Source organism: Bradysia coprophila, chromosome II (assembly GCF_014529535.1).
Source record: "Bradysia coprophila strain Holo2 chromosome II, BU_Bcop_v1, whole genome shotgun sequence".
Taxonomy (NCBI): Eukaryota; Metazoa; Arthropoda; class Insecta; order Diptera; family Sciaridae; genus Bradysia; species Bradysia coprophila.
The window spans coordinates 5712620-5733218 of NC_050735.1; the positions used below are offsets into that span (position 1 = coordinate 5712620).

Here is a 20599-nt window from a genome sequence, read left to right on the forward strand (position 1 = left end):
TTAATTTATTATAACTTTACATTCATTTCGCCATAGTCGATAATAGTCAATGGTAATGTTTGTATTAAAGTAAGAGCACCCTCAGTATCTCTTTTCCATTTCTATTCATTTAAGTGCTTCAATCACGTCACTCCTCAATCATCATCACTTTACTCTAACATCCAATCTCTCCACCTCCACTTCCAATTTAATTGACAGCATAAAGTTACCACATTTCGTGAAATGTCCTTTGATGCTTTCATTTGTCGGTTGGCAGCTTTTCATATGACGCTTGGAATTATTTTGATAAAAAGTTTTCTAATTATTGTCGCTAATCGTATGTGAAAAGTATTAACGTTACATATCCGACACAACTTAATGGGTGGAAGTTATGAAACGGTAAAAAAGTTTTTTTTTAACCTCGTAACAGCATAAATGTGAAACGAAATACATTCAAAATCTGTTCGTTTTCAAACGTGATTTCGGGTGTCGGAATGACATGGAACATGAAAAGTTCGGGTATAAAACTGTATCGGGATCTCAAGAAAAGACCTTCAATCAAAACATCTCTTTCGCTAACGTTTTCTTCTGTAGCTAATTATTCCGTTGTCTCTTTGCTTTGGCAGCTACATACAGCATTAACAAATCATTCGTCTGATGAACGATACTACAGCCTATGAGTATTCGTAATTGACTCGTAATTGAAGTGTGAAAACATCCGACTAGACATTCAATCATAAATATGTAAAATTAAGCAAACACTCTGAAAGCCACTACAGTAGACATAACCCATCAGCCTCACTTAGTCCGTAAAGGAGGTAATTTACTTGTCGTATTAACACAATACTAATACATTAATAGAGAACGTTAGCTAAATGGCCGCTAACGCTAATTTCCAACGCTAAATCCCCCGCTAACGCTAAAATCAACGGTAATGCCCTGTCAATAAATGGCACCATTGTGAATGCATACACATGGACAACGAAATTTTCGATTTATTTTTCATTTATTATTTTAAAAGGTCATCCGGATCAATATTTGATTACTGCAATCCGTACATCTAATTTGCAGTAAGGTAGCGACACTGTGCTGGAAAAAATCTATTCACTTTCCAATGAGCTGTTCGACGACAAACATCCTCCACTACACAACAAACACGTGGTTAACCTGCAATTGAAACACCTGAAAACAATTTTGTGATTATTACGCCCACAATGTGATCGGATTAACATTTTATAAATGGAATTAGTAGATCTGAATTGTAGGAAGCCAGCGGTATTAAGCTGGAAACGTTTTTTATTCTCTTTTTAATGTTACAAATGGTATCCTCCACACGACGAACATGCAGTTGGAAAATGTGATCCGCTGGCTTCCTACAAGTCAGATCTACTAATTGCATTGATAAAATATTGATCCGATCACATTGTGGAAGTAATAATCACAAAATTAATTTCATGTATTTCAATTGCCGGTTAACAACGTGGTTGTTGTGTAGTTGAGGATGTTTGTCGTCGAACAGCACATTGTAAAGTTTATAGATTTTTTCCAACACAGTGTCGCTGCCTTCCTGCAAATTAGATCTACGGATTGCAGTAATAAAATATTGATCCGGATGACCTTTCAAAATAATAAATGAAAATAAATCGAAAATTGCGTCGTCCATATGTATGCATTCACAATGGTGCCATTTATTGACAGGGCATTACCGTTGATTTTAGCGTTAGCGGGGGATTTAGCGTTGGAAATTAGCGTTAGCGGCCGTTTAGCTAACGTTCTCTAATGTATTATGGGATACTGTAAATGATTTGAGGAAAAGCAAACATTAATTAGTTTAAAGCCAGGTTAAGCATTGCTGCAAGAAACTTTCAACAAATTTATTGGAAACATTGTACTTTTAATTCCCCAGCTATGGCAACCATTTTCTTTTCGTATCTATAACGTTGAATTATTAGCAACTGACTTTAAAACTTCAAGTAGAGATAAAACAATTTCCACACATTTTTCTCGGTAAAGTTCAAGCGAAAGCTCTTTAGCAACATTCATAAAACGTACGTACAATCGCTCTAAAATATTTGCTTCTGTTTGCGCAACATTGTGAATTAAGCCGTTGTGATTCTCTAAATCCTTAAGCACTTACGTTCATTCCTGTATATATATGTTTCAAGCGTGACTGCACGAAAAATCTCTACATCCATATAAGTGCGTAGAAACTTCAGAATTATTGGAAAATATTTTTGTTGGAACAAGACATAAACGTAACGTTATGTACCAATGCAGTTCCCGCTATCAAAAAATATATTTTTCAAATAATAACAAGAATAAATTCATGCGACAACAACTGTTCCGTACACAATTATTTACTCTCGTACGCAACAGAATGTTGAAGGAAAAACGTTAACGATAGACAGCATATTACGCATTCACGAAACGTGCACTCTAATAAATATACAGAAATCCAATTTTCTTAACAAGAAAAATCGGATTACCAAAATTATATTTCCAAGTTGAAATTACACATATTCGTAAACAGATGAAGAAATATTCATTTTCAATTCACTGACGACGCGACAGTGGAACGTTCTTAGTTGACCCATATCTGCTTGATGTCATTTGGGATATTTTATTCTGTTACAATTTTCAACACCCTCTCGGTTGTATGGGAATTTAGTTCTAATTTTATTCACGACGAGACACGACACATTCGCCCGTTTTCATTTCCCTCAATTTAATTTTTTTTATTGAAATAGCTATTTGTTTACAGAGGGGAGGTAATGGGAAATTTCGATAAGAATTTGAGGTCAGAGCGAAGCGAAGCATTTTTATAAAACGAACGCATCGATTTGTTACGCCATTTTTAAAACAAATAGACAATTAGGTTTGAAGGCTCAAATTTTACAATTTAAAGGAGATTTGGTTTGCTTCTCTGAGAAAAATCCCGATACTTTTACATGTAAATTGTAACAGCTTCTAGTGAATAATTAAGATGGCGCGCTGGTCGCATGTTGACGATCGTTGGTAATTCTGTACATTTTACCAATACTTTTTACAATTAAAGGATAAATAAGCAAAATTTGGATGTATGATTGAATATAATAACGCTTACAATAATATTCCACATCAAAATAAAATATAATTTTTTTTAGAGAGAACCTAATTGAGGTTAGATTTTTTGTTTCATGTGTTTTGGAGAAATTAATCTTACTTTCTCCACTCAAAAAGACATGAGAAAATGTAGCGTTTTATAAAACAAGTGCAGAGAGCCATTGTCATTGTATTTCCATTGTTTCCATTGTTTCCAAACAAACTAACACAATTGTTGTGTCGGTCTACGAAATTTTGCCTTACAGAAGGAAATTTCCTCTCACGCACTTCACCTATTGGCGCTTTGTCGGCATTTTCTGTACTGTGTTTGATATTTTCGTTTTGTGAAGAAAATTCAAACTCAAGCGAACTTCGCTCTGGTTAGAACTTCCTACTTTTGCCACTCGATAAACAAATAACTATTGTTCATTCCATGAAAGAACTAGAGTTGGAAAACAAAACATTTTCAATTTACTCTCACTTAAATTATAAAGCACGAAGCGCAGTATACACTCCGTTTACTCACAATGGAAAGAGAGAACAGTTTTCATTGTTATTTTAAAAATGGCGACCAAAACATAATCACTGTAAATCGATGCCATCTTTTTGCTGCATTTTGTAGGAGAAAATAAGGTTATTACCGACGCACGCATGAAATAGTTACATAGAACACAATGTTTTTCTTGTGTGTATGGCGTGAATAACATTCTTTCTCCGCGATTCAAAAACAACAACTCGTTATCAAATTTTTGCAAACAAAAACAAATTTCTAATTTCTCTACCGAATTGTCATCAGACAAAACATCAATAAAAAGCCATTTGGTTTAGTGTAGCAGTGGAGAAAATAAGGTTATTCACACCACATAAAATGGTTATTTAAGTCACCGAGTGGCAAATGCTTTTTTAACACTACATGTCGGGTTCCTAAAAAAACATTTATCACTGAGTTGCACACGTGTTAAAACAAACCAACAAAAGCCCGTCCCTGAGTTAAGGCCTAGGCCATGTTAACAATGACTCACAGAGTGACTTTTACCTTATACAAAATGTGTCATTTTTAGTACCATTGTGAATCCCGGTGGCGCGTGATTCCCAGCAGCCATTGTGCAGAAGGATAATTTAAAATCTCATTTTTTAGTGAAATGAATGAGAATTCAGCCAAATACTTTTTTTGATATCAAAATTCCATCTCCTGTTGCTAGCGTAAATCCCAAGCACAGAAATATTTTACGAGCCCGTGCTACCACCACAATTTCATATTTCTTTTTTTGTTATTACTCATTTCTCTCTGATGCCATTATCTATTAATAAATGAAATACAAATTTCAGCTATATGTTCCACTTAACACATAACAGCCGTAAAATAAAGAAATTGAAACATTAAAATGAAAAACTTTCATTTTCTTCGAATATATATACAGCATTCAATTCTCTAGACAATACACCTTAAATATTACATTAAGCTCAGCTACCATCCATGCCATGCTGAACATAGGAGCTTGATACTGTTTAGCCGACATTAAAATGTTAAAGGGAAGACTAAAAACAGACAACATAAATACACACAAATAATATGAGTGGTAGATAGTACGTATATATATAATACATAAGAATTATGTAATATTTTACGGTCTGGTTTAAATTTAGCTTAAATTTAAGGGTTGCAGATCGTGTTATACACAAAGATTCAAATATAATCTCTATATAAAAGAGGATATGAATTTTAAACATGGGTACCGATGGGTACAATAAACTTCAAAAACGATATGCTTAATGGATGTAAAAAATTAAATTAAATAAAAAAAAGATGTGTGCGAAATGACAGCATTTTTAAATGGACATTTTGTTTAAATGTTCAAAGCGTAGTCTTTGCTTTCCATATGTATGTTATGCAACATGCAGCATTCAGCAGGGATTATGGCTGTTTTCAGCAAAACCTAATCATTTACCACACGGTTAACCGACTGAAAAGCCGAGTTTCCCATTTCTATTGTTTGGCGATATTGTGTGTGCATACAAAATATTGAATGGGTGGTTTGTTTGGTAAACATTTTCAAAACCAACAGCTGCATTGATTTTAACTTTGCCATGACTGTCCATTGCCATTGAAAGCTTCAAATGGATTCATAAATTATTAAACGTAAAGCTTGTGCAGATACAGCAGCTGAACATCTCCAGCTGGTCGACAAAGACAATACCTTTTCGTATGGAAAACAATTTAAAGGCAAGCTACATACAGTACATATGCTAGTCATATATGTGCGCACGTAACACGTATGACTGTAGTAAACCCGTTTCGAATTTCTTTTGATTGTATATTATACAAGTAGAGTATGATTGTTGTTCAGCTGGTGAAGTTCAGCTGTTGCTGATTCTGCACAAGCTTTACGTTTAATAATTGTATATTAAAAATCAGTTGAAACGTCTTTTGCGACGCAAGTTTCTGAGTGAATGGACAGGTGGTAAGAAACTTCATAAAGAAAAGTTTATTCGCCAACCAATCGGATCAACTTAGAGGTATAAAAGGCTCGATCAAAGGTTGATCGATCGAAATGAATTATGGCCTGGGCGAGGGCTGTGAAAATTGTTTGTCGTGGTAACTGTAGACTAAAGCTTTTAGTAAAAAGTTAGAAATTTCGTTGATATAGTGAGGTTTGCACGAAGTATGACTGACATTTTGGGTGAACGAACTGGCTAGACTAAAAGATACTTTTTTTGATTAGAAAACGAATCGAAAATCAAGTTTTCGCGACCTCCCTCTTCACAGATTCGTCACAATAATAAAGAATAACTTGCGTCACGCGCCCAGTACTACCGTTGGTCATTAGTATGTACCTAAATAATTGACAGCCTTGTCTACACATTAAATGTTGGACAATCGCTTCATTGGGCTTGACAATATAAACCTTGCTGATGAAATAGGATTAACGTATGTGCACAAACACACTACATACGAACCTATTTGTGTAAGCCTTCATGTTCCTATATCCGCTTGAAACGAGTAAACACCACTTGAACTGTTCGTGTGAAGTACTTAAAACGTTTTTTTTTTGTTTTCACGTTGAAATAACTGAATTCGAATTGTCATCGCTTCGATGGGGAAAATTTTTATTTAATTGCTTTGCATTGATAGGATTTGAATTTCGACAGATTAATCGCGTAACAACAAGCTGTGAAAAGCGACCAAAGAAGAGTTTTTTTTACGCTTTGTTACATAATTGTGAGCAACGCTTTTCAGAACGTTTCTCGTTCAAGCACATTTAAGCCTTGGTTTATAACTGTGGCAAGGTGTAAATACTTCGTTTTTCGAAATGAATGAAAAAAAAAAAACTTTGAAGTAAATCTTTTGGTACACTTTTATTTTTGTTTAAAACGGGAAGGAGAACATCTGAATTCATATTCAAGTTTGGCGTTGTTAGGCCTTTATAGTAAAACGCTTTTTAAAATTTTATCAATTACTAGACATAGACATATTTGTTATATATCCAAGCAACAGTCTGCCTTTATCCTATCAATTTTGAATAAGTTTTTAATTAATTAGTGCTAAGCTGAAATTCCATTCGGAAAACAAATATTTTTTACCGCACAAAATATACTTCTCCAACAAGTAAATGTTTTTAGAAAGGTAGACTACCGTGGTGGAACAAAACTTTTCTTTTTTATGAATATCGCGAATCAGCAAACTTGGCATAATTAGCGATTGGTTGGTTGACTTGAGAGCTTCATCTACGGTGTTTCTCTACTATACAAAAGTCAAAGTTCCTACAAATGCAAATTAAACAAAAACTGAAAATGTATTGAATCCATACCAATCAGAGTGAAAAAAAAGTGGGTGATTCATTGTGTCATGTCGTGAGCTCGGGACTTTTGAGTGTCATACTCAGTGTGGAGGCTACAAAATTTTCAATTCTTTTTTTTAAGGTACAAAAAGACGATGACTGAAAGGAAAATACAATCAGCATAAGTATCTCTCAGCATACGATCATTTGTATGATTGCTGGGCGCGCTCACAACCTTTTAGATTCTAAAAATTTGTTGCATTCCATTCAAGCGTTTCTCTCCGAGTATGCTATAGTATCCTGGTGGTCGGAAAAGCGTTTTTCAATAACATGTTAAAAAAATACATGAGTTAGAAAGAGAAAGAAGTATGAAAACCACTTTTCCCACCACTTCACCACATCGTCACGAAAATTTTTGGAAAAATAATTTTCTGAATCTTCTGACTCGGGAGAGCATGTAGGTATACTATATTGCACATTACATGGTTATATTGCACATTACATGGTGCGGAAAATCTTTTTACAAATTTTAAACGTGGAAAAAATGTTTGTATGAGCGAACGCTTTGAAATTGGTTCAATTTCAATTTTCATAACTGACGTTCTGTTCATGAACATTCTGAAACAGGTGCAAATGCACACATGGATAAATCATTGTAGTTAATTTGAATGATTGGATCTTGATGAATCGCTTTTATATGAATAATTCAACTGTTTACATCTGAATAGAGTTGAACATGTTATCGAGTCAGTTACTTGACGTGAACGTAGAATTCTACACTCATTAAAAATGCTTATACTTCTATTTTTGTTTAGCGTATGGTTTTTTTCCAACAGTGTAATTAATTGCACTTCAATAGTTGTATAAGACAAGACATCGTAAGGAATTCTTTTGAAAAACAGCCTACCGAAATCGGACCCATTTTATCGCGGAATAACCTTAATTTGCCTATGAAGATATTGAACCCAAAGCAACCAAAACCACTGTTAAAAAAAAGTGGATAGCTACGAGACAATTGGGATCTTATTGCTGTTGGGACTCATCTACGCTGAGGTGAGTAGTTTAAAAAAATGATAATTTGACTTCAAAATGTGAGTGCCGTATTTGCAAATCAAAGTGTCCCAAAGAGTCTGAAATCTAATAAGGCACTTGACATAAGCTTCCGATTGACCTGATAGACAGCAATGTCAATCGTTGTCTTCGGACTGGTGAAAACCTTATTTCAATACTCGTTTTCGGAAGAAAATCACATCCACCCACTGCAGTGGTTACACGTAAGCCGATTTTTTTTTAAATGGTTTTGACTTCTAGGTCTTAGTCTAGGTACATAAAAATTACTCATCTGGAAAATGGGTCCGATTTCGGTTGGCTGTTTTTGAAAGGAATCCTTCCGCTTATCATTGTTATCGCTAAGCATATCCCATGTAGCCGTTCGCAAACGGTTCTAAAAACGATACCGTCTTACCGTGTTTCTTAATACAAACCTTTGTGATAAATTGCGATTTATCTAAATCTCATTTCTCATTTTATCAATTTCTTAAAAGGGCTTATGGTATTACCGGTATTACGTAGTCTCCTTTGTAGGCTCGATCGCACAATCAAAATCGCATACACAACGGCATTGTGTGGTATAAATACTCTTTAAGAAAACACTAAAACTAACTCGTCCAGCATAAAAGTCCACATTTCTAGTAATAATACCGATTTGCGATAATTATTTTTGATTTAATTAAATACAGAAGCTTGATACTACACCACATACATTCGTGTTCGTCATGTTCTCAATTATATAATGGAAATATGAAACACATTGACATCCATTGGATATGGACATCCCCTTGGAACCAAGAGTATAAATGCTTCAATCGATATATGTACACACGATATAAGACTGACACTTTTAAGTTACCGTTATCGTATATTATACTGTATTTGTTGTTGGTGTAACTACATATTGACATAAATACGTTTATAGAGTGTGGCTACAGTAGATAAATGGACCATGCACGATTTTTTTTTCTACTTCTTTTCTATCTTTACAGTTACAACCTATAATATACATTATTCCATGTGAATGTTAGTATCCTGTAGATATAACGTTTTTATGTAACGAGATCGAATTTTGTGTTTGAATTAATCATTCATCCATGTGCAGATCTCGTTTTCACTTCAGCCTTACAGAAGGAAAAAAAGGACGGGTGACCTTTTATTATTGTTTATTTATTACCAGCGCTTTTCCTTTTTTATTTATCTTGCTACGTGCTTGTATTTTCAGCTTTTTTTTACCATCATTTATGTTGCAAGCGTGTGTGTGTGTGCATGTGTGCTTAGAGAAAAACTTTATGTGCGCTTCATATCGGGAGAGATATTTTTATTGGCAGAATATGACGAGACCGAAAAAACAAATATGTAGCAAGAAAAAAGGACAAAGCGACTGAATGTCTCAAAACTTTTTATACTTCACGCTGCCAGTCGGATAGTCTTTTCTTATTGTTTGCTATTTTTGGCATTTCATTTTGTGGATTCTTTGAATTTTGTTTTTCTTTACGCTGTAATATCTCGCTGAGTGAGAAAATACTGTATATTGTATAGAATGTAAGTTGAATTGCGTACATGGAATACACACTTTTTTTTGGTAGTAGAACGGCGATGGAAGAGGATATATTTAAACAACATTTAAATGACAAAAAGTTATGTGGTTTTCTTAAGAATGAACAAATTATTTCATGAAAATTTAATCAATCAACATGTCGTAGATGTGGAGGAAATATTAAGTAAATTGGAAGGAAAAAATTGCATGTCTTGCAATTGTGTTAAAACGGAAACCATTAAAATTCACAACGCTGCTTTCGTTCATCATTCATTCAATATACAAGCAAATTGATAAAAAAAGGCTATGCATGAACGAGGGGCAAACTCCGCGAGTAAATCACCCACCTACTTCCAATGGTAACTATTGGTGTCTATTGGTAGCTTTTTGGTACCTATTGGCGTCTATTGGTAACTATTGGTGACTATTGACGGCTACTGGTTACCAATAGCAAATAGCTGCTGTCACCGTATTTGCTCGCGTAGCTTCCCCCTCGTGCACGAAGCATAACACCAAAAATCAACACGTCTATTTAAGTCGACGACAACAATGACTCGGTGTACGTTCAGTAAATTTCATCCGAAATGCTTCATCATAATTTCACTCGCAAGACAAATGTTTACAGTGACATTCAACCAGAAATGAAAAATAAATGTTTGCGCACAAAATATTTTAATTAAACGGAAGGGTCACATTAATTGAATCTGCCGAAACTGGAGCGCACATTGTACACCGCACCTTGTCAGGCAGAAAATATTCACATTCAAATGGAAATATGGAAATTCTGTCATTTTTAAAATGAAAATTGTTCGTTTCGTTTCGTTTATTTTCCTAATTTTAGTATTGAGATAAAATAAATTGAATTTTCCCTATGTCATGCGGTTTAATATAACGTCATGCGGTCTGTTGAACGAACAGAACAGGAATAGGATAATTTCGACTACAACAGTGGAGCGATTTGCAATTTTTAACTCGAATTAAACATAAAGTGGGTGAAATAGACCTAAATCCCACGACAGGGCTTATCGTGTCTGGCATCAATTCTCTTTCCTTTATTCTATGCCAACTCTACCGATAGAAAATGATTCACTATTTAACTGAAAGATGTGGCTGCAACGCAGCCAATGTCAGCAGAAAATCATTAATTTTTTACTCGACGGATCTTAGTCAAAAAAAAATACCATCAGCACATGACCTCAGGACTCCGGTCCGGAACAGTAATCAGTTTTTCAATCGGTCCTATATTTATAAGGGAAAAAACGTCGATTCATCATATGCTGTTTTAAGACATCGCGAAGCGATATAGGGCCGATTGTAAAACGGATTACTGTTACGGAGTCCTGAGGTCATGTGCTGATGGCATGTTATTTGACTAAGATCCGTCGAGTTAAAATTAATTATTTTTCTGTTGACATTGGCTTTGTTGCAGCGACATGCATGGCTGACCTTTCAACAAAAAAATTATTTTCATTTTCTTTCTCTATTTGGTCCTATTTTGGTTAGCTTTCTCTAGGATATTTGACTGCTGAGGTATAGACTAGGTATAGACCCTCTTTGGGGCTCGCCTACGCCTGTCGAATAAAATTCTTAGATCCAATGCTTTTCCACCACGAGAAAGTCTAACAAAATGAGGATCGATCTTAGATCAAATGCTTTTCCACCACGAAAAATCTAACAAAATGAGGATCGATGAAGGCCACCCACTGTAAAAGTCTTTTCCATCTTGCTTTTAAGCCACTTCCAACTAGACCCCCTCGCCATTAGACAGCGTGCGTTATTTAAATGCTCCTAACTAACTTTAACAAACTTAATACTAAACTCAAACTCCCACCTGCACGTAAATTGAATCGACTCGACTTCGTTCTTACTGAAATTGGAACTGCAAATATGTTACCATGATATGTTAATCTTTTGTTGTCCTATAGGACAATGACAATGCATTTCGAAAGCATTCCGATCTGTACCTATCTCTACACACTATACGAGAGCTTATACAAAATTTCATTATAATAACAACGTTGTTATTAACACCAAAACTTTCATAATCAGCGTAAATAAATGCGCATAATTTTCACAGTAAAACGTTACATGAAGCATTTGAAGCGTTGTCATAGAACCATGTTGTATATATATGCATGGGAAGGGCATAGAAATATTTTTACAAGCCGGAAACTCAGACGTGAAAACAGTTTTGGAATATTGAGTGAACGTAATTTTCGGATGTTCATGTTATTTTATTGAAACGAGAGAGATGTTGATGGAGATAATAAACACTGTCACGGTGTGCCAGCATTCAAAAGGAAAAACTTTGTTATTTTATTCATAATTTAATGAACTTCATATGTGTGATACTCTTGTATATATGAATAGGGAAGCAATTATTTTATTATACAAAGTTGAGCAATAAATAAATAAATTAGACCAAACCGCATGAGTTAGGAATGGAAATTATGAATAGAGTGCTAGCTTGTGAGGACAATGTCAGATGAGTTTTTATATTTATATTCAACGATTATATTTATGTGGAGATGAAAAGGTTCATTAATTATTTCCAGTGAAAAATGTTGGATTCGTTGTAACAGGAGGAAAAATGTTTATCTCTGCATTTTTTCCCGGACGCAGAACATTTGTCAGTTTTGTGATGGAACTACTAATGAATGAAACGCTTTGACATACATCCTGCAAATTAGGTATTATACGATTAATCCCAATTAAAAACTTTTACATTCAATTTGGTGAGGGTTTTTTATGCACCAGTTGGTACGTATTCCTGAACATAATTTTGTTTTTGTTTTTTTTTTATTCTTACGTCAACTGCAATAAGCTACCTGATTACAATTATCGCTGCAACTACACTAAGTAGCACGAAAGAGACCTATTTAATTTTTATTTTTATTTTGTTATACTGTCAAACTTGACAGGAGAAGAAAAATAAAAAATAAAAAAATTGGATCTCTTCAGCATCGCTATGTGAAACTATATTTAGTTAGTTGCCTGCAAGAGTATAACAGTTATACGCACCCAGGGCCGAATATTAGTGAAAAGTTTCACCAAACTTCACTGAAATTTCTCTAGTGAATTTTAGTGAGAATTTTTAATAATATTTAAGTGCACTGACGCACACTCATGGTAGTGGTAGAACGGTATGAGCACGTACAAAATCTATTACTTCATCATACATTTCGATGTAATACAATAAGAATACATTATATCCAAGATCAACTCGAGTCCATTGTTCATTCTTGTAGTGTTTCAATAACCGATGACTTGCCATTCTGAAAAGGTTATCGCTCAAGATGCAATTAAAATTTTCTTTATTGCAATAACCTTCAATATCATCAACTAAAATAAGCGCCTGCATGAGGTACGTTTTTTACTAGTATATGGAAATGATGGTATGGCCCATAAAAAGTTGTTGATATAAAACAGGAGCCATCTAATTCCGAAACTACATTATGATGGTTTTGGTTGTCCACTAGGTTAAAACTTTGCTTAATCTATACCGCAAAATAATTATAATTTTCTTTTAGCAGGAAATTGTGTACATCTGCCTGCACTTATCGTTAGAAGCAAAGTTTTAAAGCGGAACATATACTAAAAGTTTTACGGACTTATTTTAAAACTAAAAATTTCATCTTCCAAAAACATGGTTTCAGTTGTTCTTGGTGCCGAAAAGTTTTATTTATAATTGTTTTAGCATTCTTTGTTTGTTTTTCAGGAAGCGAACTCAGTGACAACATGGTAATATATCATCTTCCTTTCCAATAGAACTTACCACTTTTTAATATGTGAAACTTTTCAAAACAAAAAAACAAACCTCCAACATATGGCAACTCAACCAAACACCACGTATCTGAATTTAATATCAAATCTCAAAATAAAAAAAAACTTTTTTCCAGCGAAACGACGACATTCGGAAGTCCTCACTTTGAATGAAATAACACCGGTCTTGACATCAAATGTGTGCCCGAAAAACAGACAGGATGTTTTACACTTCTCCTAAATATATTTCTCTTGTAAAGTAATGTCCAAAGTCAACGGCATGTGAAACTTCTAATAAATTGGATATGCTAATACAATTCCGGTCTCTGGTCCATTCAATTTTACATTTTCTATTACAATATTCTCGACAACGAAAAAGGAAAGAAGAAAAATTCAATTCGACTGTAATATCCGTCCGAAAAAAATTTAAATTTCTAACCATAGAGAACGTTATAATATCATTAGTGCAACGGGGCGAAATACAATAATAAATTGGGTTTGGGTGCTCCCTCTCAGCTTTTATGAATATATTAAGGGCATCAGAACCAGACACACTTATCAATTTTTTCGGGGCAACATTGTAAATGAATTTTTTTTTAAAAGCTAATTCCGCAAAGAATAATCTAATTTCAACTTGTTACCCCTCTTGAAATTAACCATTCAAATGAATTTCCTCTTTTTTCGATGACGTAAAAGAGTATCCATAGCCTTGTTGTACATTGTCGGGTCAATATTGTAATTATTTTCGGCAGTTGAACGAATACTAATTGATTCGATAAATTTTTTTAATTTTTGCCGGAGGGATCGCTTAAACAGGCTATATAAAATGTTTATGTGGGTTCAATGAATCTATTTAGAGCTTTCTCATGCTTACGTTGATCCATAAAATTTAGCTAAACCTCTTCGATCCCATGACCTATAGCATTATTTTGTTAGACATGTTTATCCTAGCATATGTTGCGGTAAATGTAAAGTGATTCATCTACTACCTTTTTTGAATTGAATATGTACTTAAGCATTAAGTGGTTGTTTGTACTACTTGTCTGGAAAGTAATAACATTTTACACGATATGCCACGTCCAGAACTAGTTCTATAATAGTTATTTTACTGCCGAGTGTCATATGAAGGTATTCTATCTCACTAGAAAAGATTGAAACATTGTCGGTTTTCGAAGCATGTAGCACGTAATAGTATTTTACATTGCTAGGACGTATTGACCTCGGCTACGTCTCGGATCAACAAAATTCACACGAACACTAAACTTTTAATTTTTATCCCGAGTTATGTAATGGATGTTACATGCTGTCGGCGTTGAAAATAGTGCTTGAATCGTGGAAAGTACGGTTTTCGACGCATGTAGCACGTAAAATCTATTACTTCTTTTACCCAAAGCGAAGCCGAAGCTACCAAGAAAAGAAATCTGTTTTACCTACAGAACGACTTTTGTTCTACACGACGTTGAAAACGAAACGTATTTAGATCCATGCGAAGTATACGTTTTCTACAACATTTGTGAAACGATGAATTCGAATCCCTGAGTAAAGGGAAAGTTCACGGAAACCTTTTTCGGTTTCCCAGCGATGGTTTCAGGATACCTTATTTTTATGAGCAACTAACTATTGCGTACACTACTCGTACGCATCTGTTCTTCTGTTCTAATAGAAGTTTTGGAACGTTTCATTTTCTTTTCACTTACGGTGTAGGCATTTTTTTCTATTGAATAAGGTATTATCGACGCATTAAAATCATTTAAACGGCAGAATTAGGTTTCTTTAATAACGTACTTATGTATTTTCACCAGTTTTGTCGGGTATTTATAAGGTCGTTAATCTCGTTGTATAAATGAAAACCACATAATTTAACAACCCACGTAAAACAATACCACCATTGAATCGCATTCCCTTATCAAATCATATCTGACTGAGAGCAAAAGCGAGTGTAAAACGTTTTATATTCAACACATGTACTATAAAACTTCTAGGTTTATCGGATAACTAAATGATACCATACTACCCTATACACGATATATATATCTACTACAACTGTTGTAGTGTACATATAAATCTAATATATAAACGAAAACATATAGTTGTCGTTTAGACAGAAAAGTATTTTCTTATCCCATAGGATGTCTAATATCACATCGTTGTAATTCAATCTCCTCTCTATAGTTATATTACATTCATTTTGACTAACAAGAGGTAAAGGGCTGCCGAGTAAATCAGCTGAAACGTGTGAAAATAAATCAGCGATGCCAACAGCACAGCTCCGGCTGGATTCTATTTATTTGATTATATTCAAAATTATTACGCAAAGGGAAAAAATAGAGAAGAAAATCGGGAACGGTAAATGTTATACTGTTGTACTGATGAGTTTCATATTACCTGCTGCAATGACTGTTACAATAAGTGTTTGCTTTCAAGTCATTTTGATTACAATAACAGGATGTTATTATCATCAGACAAGTAGAAATAGTTCAGTACACATTGATGTAAGGTAAATGATAGACACGATACCGTGTTAAATTTGTCAGTCCGAAACTCATTTCTATCATTTGATTCACAGAAAGAAAGGCACAAAATACGTGTATATGTAACCGTTGTAACTCACTAGACAACGACTCTTTTTTAGAAGTTAATGTAAAAGCTGCAATAATATGTTATAAAGTTCTATGCTTCTTTTTTATGTGAATTGTAATCTGTGGATCGTAATCTGTGAATTGCAATCTGTGGATCGTAATATGTGAATTGTAATTTGTGGATCGTAATTTGTGGATCGTAATTTGTGGATCGTAATTTGTTTATTTAAAATTCGGTTTTTCAACTCATAAACATTGTTCGGATAATGCTAGGTTAAATTAATTTCGTCCTTATGCCAAGTTCTTCAAAGACTAAGAATTCATTAAGTAACACAAACGAAAGTGTGCGCTCTGCGTGATCAGTTTGTTAATAATTTTCTAGAGTAGTTTTTCTAGGTGTATGAGCAGACTATAGGATGCTTAATAACAAGAAGCGGTGTAAACAAAACTAGAATACTGTAATCAGATATTCACCTGTAATTAAGTGCAACAAGAGAGTTTTCCTTAATTATTTATTCAAAATAGGAAGAAATTTTTACACGCCGAATAGTTAGTTAGAATCCACTGCAGCATAACATGATGAAAAACTGTTAAAAAAAATATGGATTCATAAAATGATACTTCACATATTCCTAGCCGCAAGAAATTCAGAATTTTAATTAAAAAAGAGGGAATTAACTTTCTTCTTTCTCATTATCGTCAACCATATAAACAACATTGCAGACTCGAAGCATCTTAAAACAATAAATTATTATGAGAAAGGGATTTTCCGGGTCAAGGATGTCAGACACATAGCCGAGATAATTTTATTATCGTTTCTCGTATAACCATTAACATAAATACAGTAAGAGGCAAAAACTTTACTTACATGTTATAACTTTTGTGTCATGCTTCTGTAGCTAGATTATCATAATATCCAAGACTAGAGTCAGATTTATGTTCCATTTTATGAAAATTCACAACCCACTAAATACCATCGCAAGATATCCTTATCTGATGGTACATATTATAAAGCATTCAACTTTGGAGGGAACACTACGCAGATTCTTTGATATCGCACACAGCACACTTTCTCCCCCATATTCCATGGGATAAAATGATACAGACAAACACACACCAAACTTCAATATCTCTTCGTGTTACATAAAATACTGTACATATACCGACCGTGCTCTGACCTTATTTTAAAACAACACACACCCCAATTTTTTTTTTATTTGCGCGAATATTTTTTTTGTAGAAGCGAAAAGACATAACCTTTTTTTTCTCACACAGTAGCAATTCTTCTCATTCTCATTACATCAAATTTCATCTGATCCATGGCATCAATCAGGTTTATTATTTTCACATTTTATAGTATAGTAATTTCATTAACTGTTCAGTAAGTTTGGTTAAAAATTGAGTGTAACCAGTGTTACAGTAGTTCCTTTACACCGTTTATGTATGATACATCAGGATAAAAAAGCCTGTGTTCAATTTCCCCGTGAAGTGTAATTTGTAATTTGCGACAGGGTTGTTGTTAAGGAAAAGGTCTAGAACAGACTGAATGGATGATGAGCCCGAGATGTTCGTACAAGGGTGGGGCATTTTTCTCTCTCACAGTGGCAACCATCTGAACGCTATTTTCTTCTTCTAGTCAAACATATGAGCAAAGAATTTTTTTTTGTTGCAGCATTCCAACGCATGATCAATGGGAGTTGAGAGACTTCTCTCGTGAAATGTTTTGACAATTGTCTCAATTTTTCGGGAATAAACAATCGCTTTCCGGTCAACACTATGAGTGTTGGAAGTTTTGCGTGCGGAATTTTATGTTTATTCAAAATTTAATTTTGTGCTGGAGTTGCATTATAATGCAATTTAAGCCTGAGGATAAAATGATAGTCTTACGATTCCACAAAACTCAATTGTCGCAAGATATTCATGTAATGAATATCTAAAAGGAAAATAATTATGGGACATCATTCAGCATGGTATGGTTTTAATAGCAATGTAAGATGGAACGATTATAAAGTTCACAGACAATAAACGTTTGGTTTAATGTAATTGAAAATGTAAGTCGAGTACAGTGGTTTACGATTTCAATGGTCGAAACGAATATAAATGAATGGACAAATACGTTAATTTTAGTACGGTATACGAAAGTAAACGCAATTTAAGGGATAAGTCGTGGTATGGTGTAGGTCAGACTGAGATCGTACGAAGCGTGTTAAGTTAAACTTTTACGTTTAATGATAGAGTGTTCCATTAGAGAAGTTTATGAACTTAAACAGTTTGGCCACGAATGTGTTAGCTTTCAACAGAAAATAGATTTGGTGGTATAGCAGCTTGACCAGATCTGAACGTAAAACTGCTGACTTTTCTCAGAGCTGGTCAATCGACTACAACCAAAACTAATGTTTATTTAAAAAGCTAACACATTAGCGGTCGTACATTTTTTAATAAGGATTCTGATGAAAAGATATCATCAAAAATGAAATACGAAACAAGCAAATGTAGGCTACAATTTTAGCTAAGCATTGATGCCTCTTAACTGTCGTAACGAACATCGACTTCAGCAAGTAAAGTTCGGCACACGATATCCTTCCCTTTTACTAAGTATTTACAGCATTTTAATAACCCCGCAAATTGAAAATTCCTAAACTCCACATTATTCGCAGTCGTAATGAAAATAATAGGTTACAATTGGGTGGTTTTGTTCCCTGTTTTTACGTCGTCTTCTTCTTTTTGATGATTTTTTAGAGGTTGTGAGACTTTCATTGACCGACTCGTTTTTAAGTAACAAATATCAAAGAGTTCTACTTGATAGGTTTTGCCTTTTTACGAAAACCTTATCCGCAACAACAAACCAGGATTTTTGGTTACTTGGTGAACTTTTTTGTGATTTATTTTGATCAAATGTAATTATGAACAAAAGTATAAAAAATGTTAATTCTCACATCTTTTCTGGAGTGAATTAAGAGCGCTAACCCCTTTGCAAATTTTTAGCCTACATTTGTGACCAAAAATATTCGCTTTTTGAAGATTTCTCTGAACTAAAATCGTTTTTTGAAAAAGTAAAACCATAAAAGCATGCAAAAATGTGTTACTTTTAAAGAAAAAATTGGTTTGTGGTTGATATAACTTATACCACTTAGAGAAACATTTGCAAAATGTGTAAATTACACATTTTGCAATGTTTTCTCCAAGTGGGTAAAGTTATGACTCACCTCACAAACCAATTTTTCCCTTAGAAGTAACACAGTTTTGCATGCTTTAATGGTTTTACTTTTTCAAAAAAAAAAAATTGGTTCAGAGAAATCATCAAAAAACGAATATTTTTGCGCGCAAATGTAGGCTATAAATTTGCCAAGGGTGAGCGCTCTTAAACGTAGAATAGTTTAAGTTTGATTCACAAGTGGAGGTGGTATAAAAAGGGTTATGAGCGTACAAGCGGTCGTAATGTCGTAAAAATTCATGTATATTGAATGGAATGTGACTGCGGAAACTTATCTAACGATCATTATTAAAAAGACAGAAACGTGTGAGCAGTGTACATTCCTAAGAACCTCATAATGGAAAGGGCTTCCGTGACATTCGGATATATCAAATTTTTGTCATGTATATGACGAAGACATTGCTGAATCAGTTTAAAAATTCCAATACTATCACTAGCAATCAAACTCTCAGCTGTCTGTGTTAAATTCACACCCTATTTCCTTGTATTCCACAAACACTTCGAACGACTAAGCTGTAATTCATATACAAATTCCAAAGGCTACTTGACCCTTTCAGCACTTTAATAAAAGTTTTTTTTTTTTAAATTTTCAGATATTTTATTAACATTTATAATTTATAATTTTGATAATTTAATAAAAGTAGTTTGTTTGCTAGAGAGAGTATTAAAAATTCACAATCTGCATGGCAGGCAAATAGCATCAACAAAATTTATTTTTTGATGATTCACCCAACTTTTTTAATTTAATTTAAAAAACATATTCATATTGCTACATTTTTGTAAACTTTTCCTCCGTTGTTATGTGATGTAAAACTGATATTCGAATTAATTCCTATGAAGAACATCACACGATCCACAACTTTCACCGCTATCAAATATTTATGCAACGAGGAAAAACTAATTGCTTATGAGCATTATTACCACGAAGCATTAATTTTAAAGTTTTAGTAGCACAAAGTCAAAATTGGTTCATTTCAAATTGAAACTCATGTACACAGACAAAAACTTTGTCAAAGCGAACCGTCACATTGTATGGTGGAATTGAAAGACCATTTTCCTATCGAAATTCCCACGACCAGGCAGAGTGCATTGGAGACCTTTTACTGAAAATATAATTAGTGTCTTGAAACACACGCCAATCTCTAGGTAATCTATGTTATCTGCTGCAGCTGCATTTTGCGTATGGAGAGCTACAGCTGTGGCAGTTATTGTAGGTTAGCTGGAGAAAAAGTTACTTGCAAGAGGTAAAATTTTCAAATCTTTTTTGTCAGTGGACATCTGTCAAGTTTCAGTACCCTATTTAGAGTACCACTCACACTTGAAGTACACTGTACACATCAATCATAAATGTCATTCAGTCAGTTAAGTAAGGCGAAAAGCCCGTTGACGGTGTGTTTTCTCTCTCTCTCTCTTTTTTTTAAATAACAGGTCTATTTTTGAGCATTTTTTCTGTGGAAATTTTAGATTTTTTAAAAAGAATTTTACGAGTTTTTATGAATTTTGGTGACTTATAAATTTATGTGATTTTAAGAATTTTAAGAATTTTTGGAATGATAGGAAGTTCTAAAAATTCCTAAATTTCGTAAAATTCTTAAGAATTCCATAAGACAAATTC

At 33.9% G+C, this 20599-nt stretch overlaps 2 protein-coding genes across 2 annotated transcripts in view; both read right to left on the reverse strand.

Moving 5' to 3' along the window:
• The window catches only part of LOC119068882 (glutamate [NMDA] receptor subunit 1), a 139653-nt gene extending 122352 nt beyond the window's left edge, over nucleotides 1–17301 (reverse strand). The window contains exon 1 of the mRNA XM_037172743.1: nucleotides 16639–17301. The gene's annotated coding sequence lies outside the window, so the exon portion shown is untranslated. The remainder of the gene's footprint in view (nucleotides 1–16638) is intronic.
• Nucleotides 1–20599, reverse strand: part of LOC119069183 (odorant receptor 94b-like) — a 416993-nt gene that overhangs the window by 16615 nt on the left and 379779 nt on the right. The window lies entirely within an intron of this gene.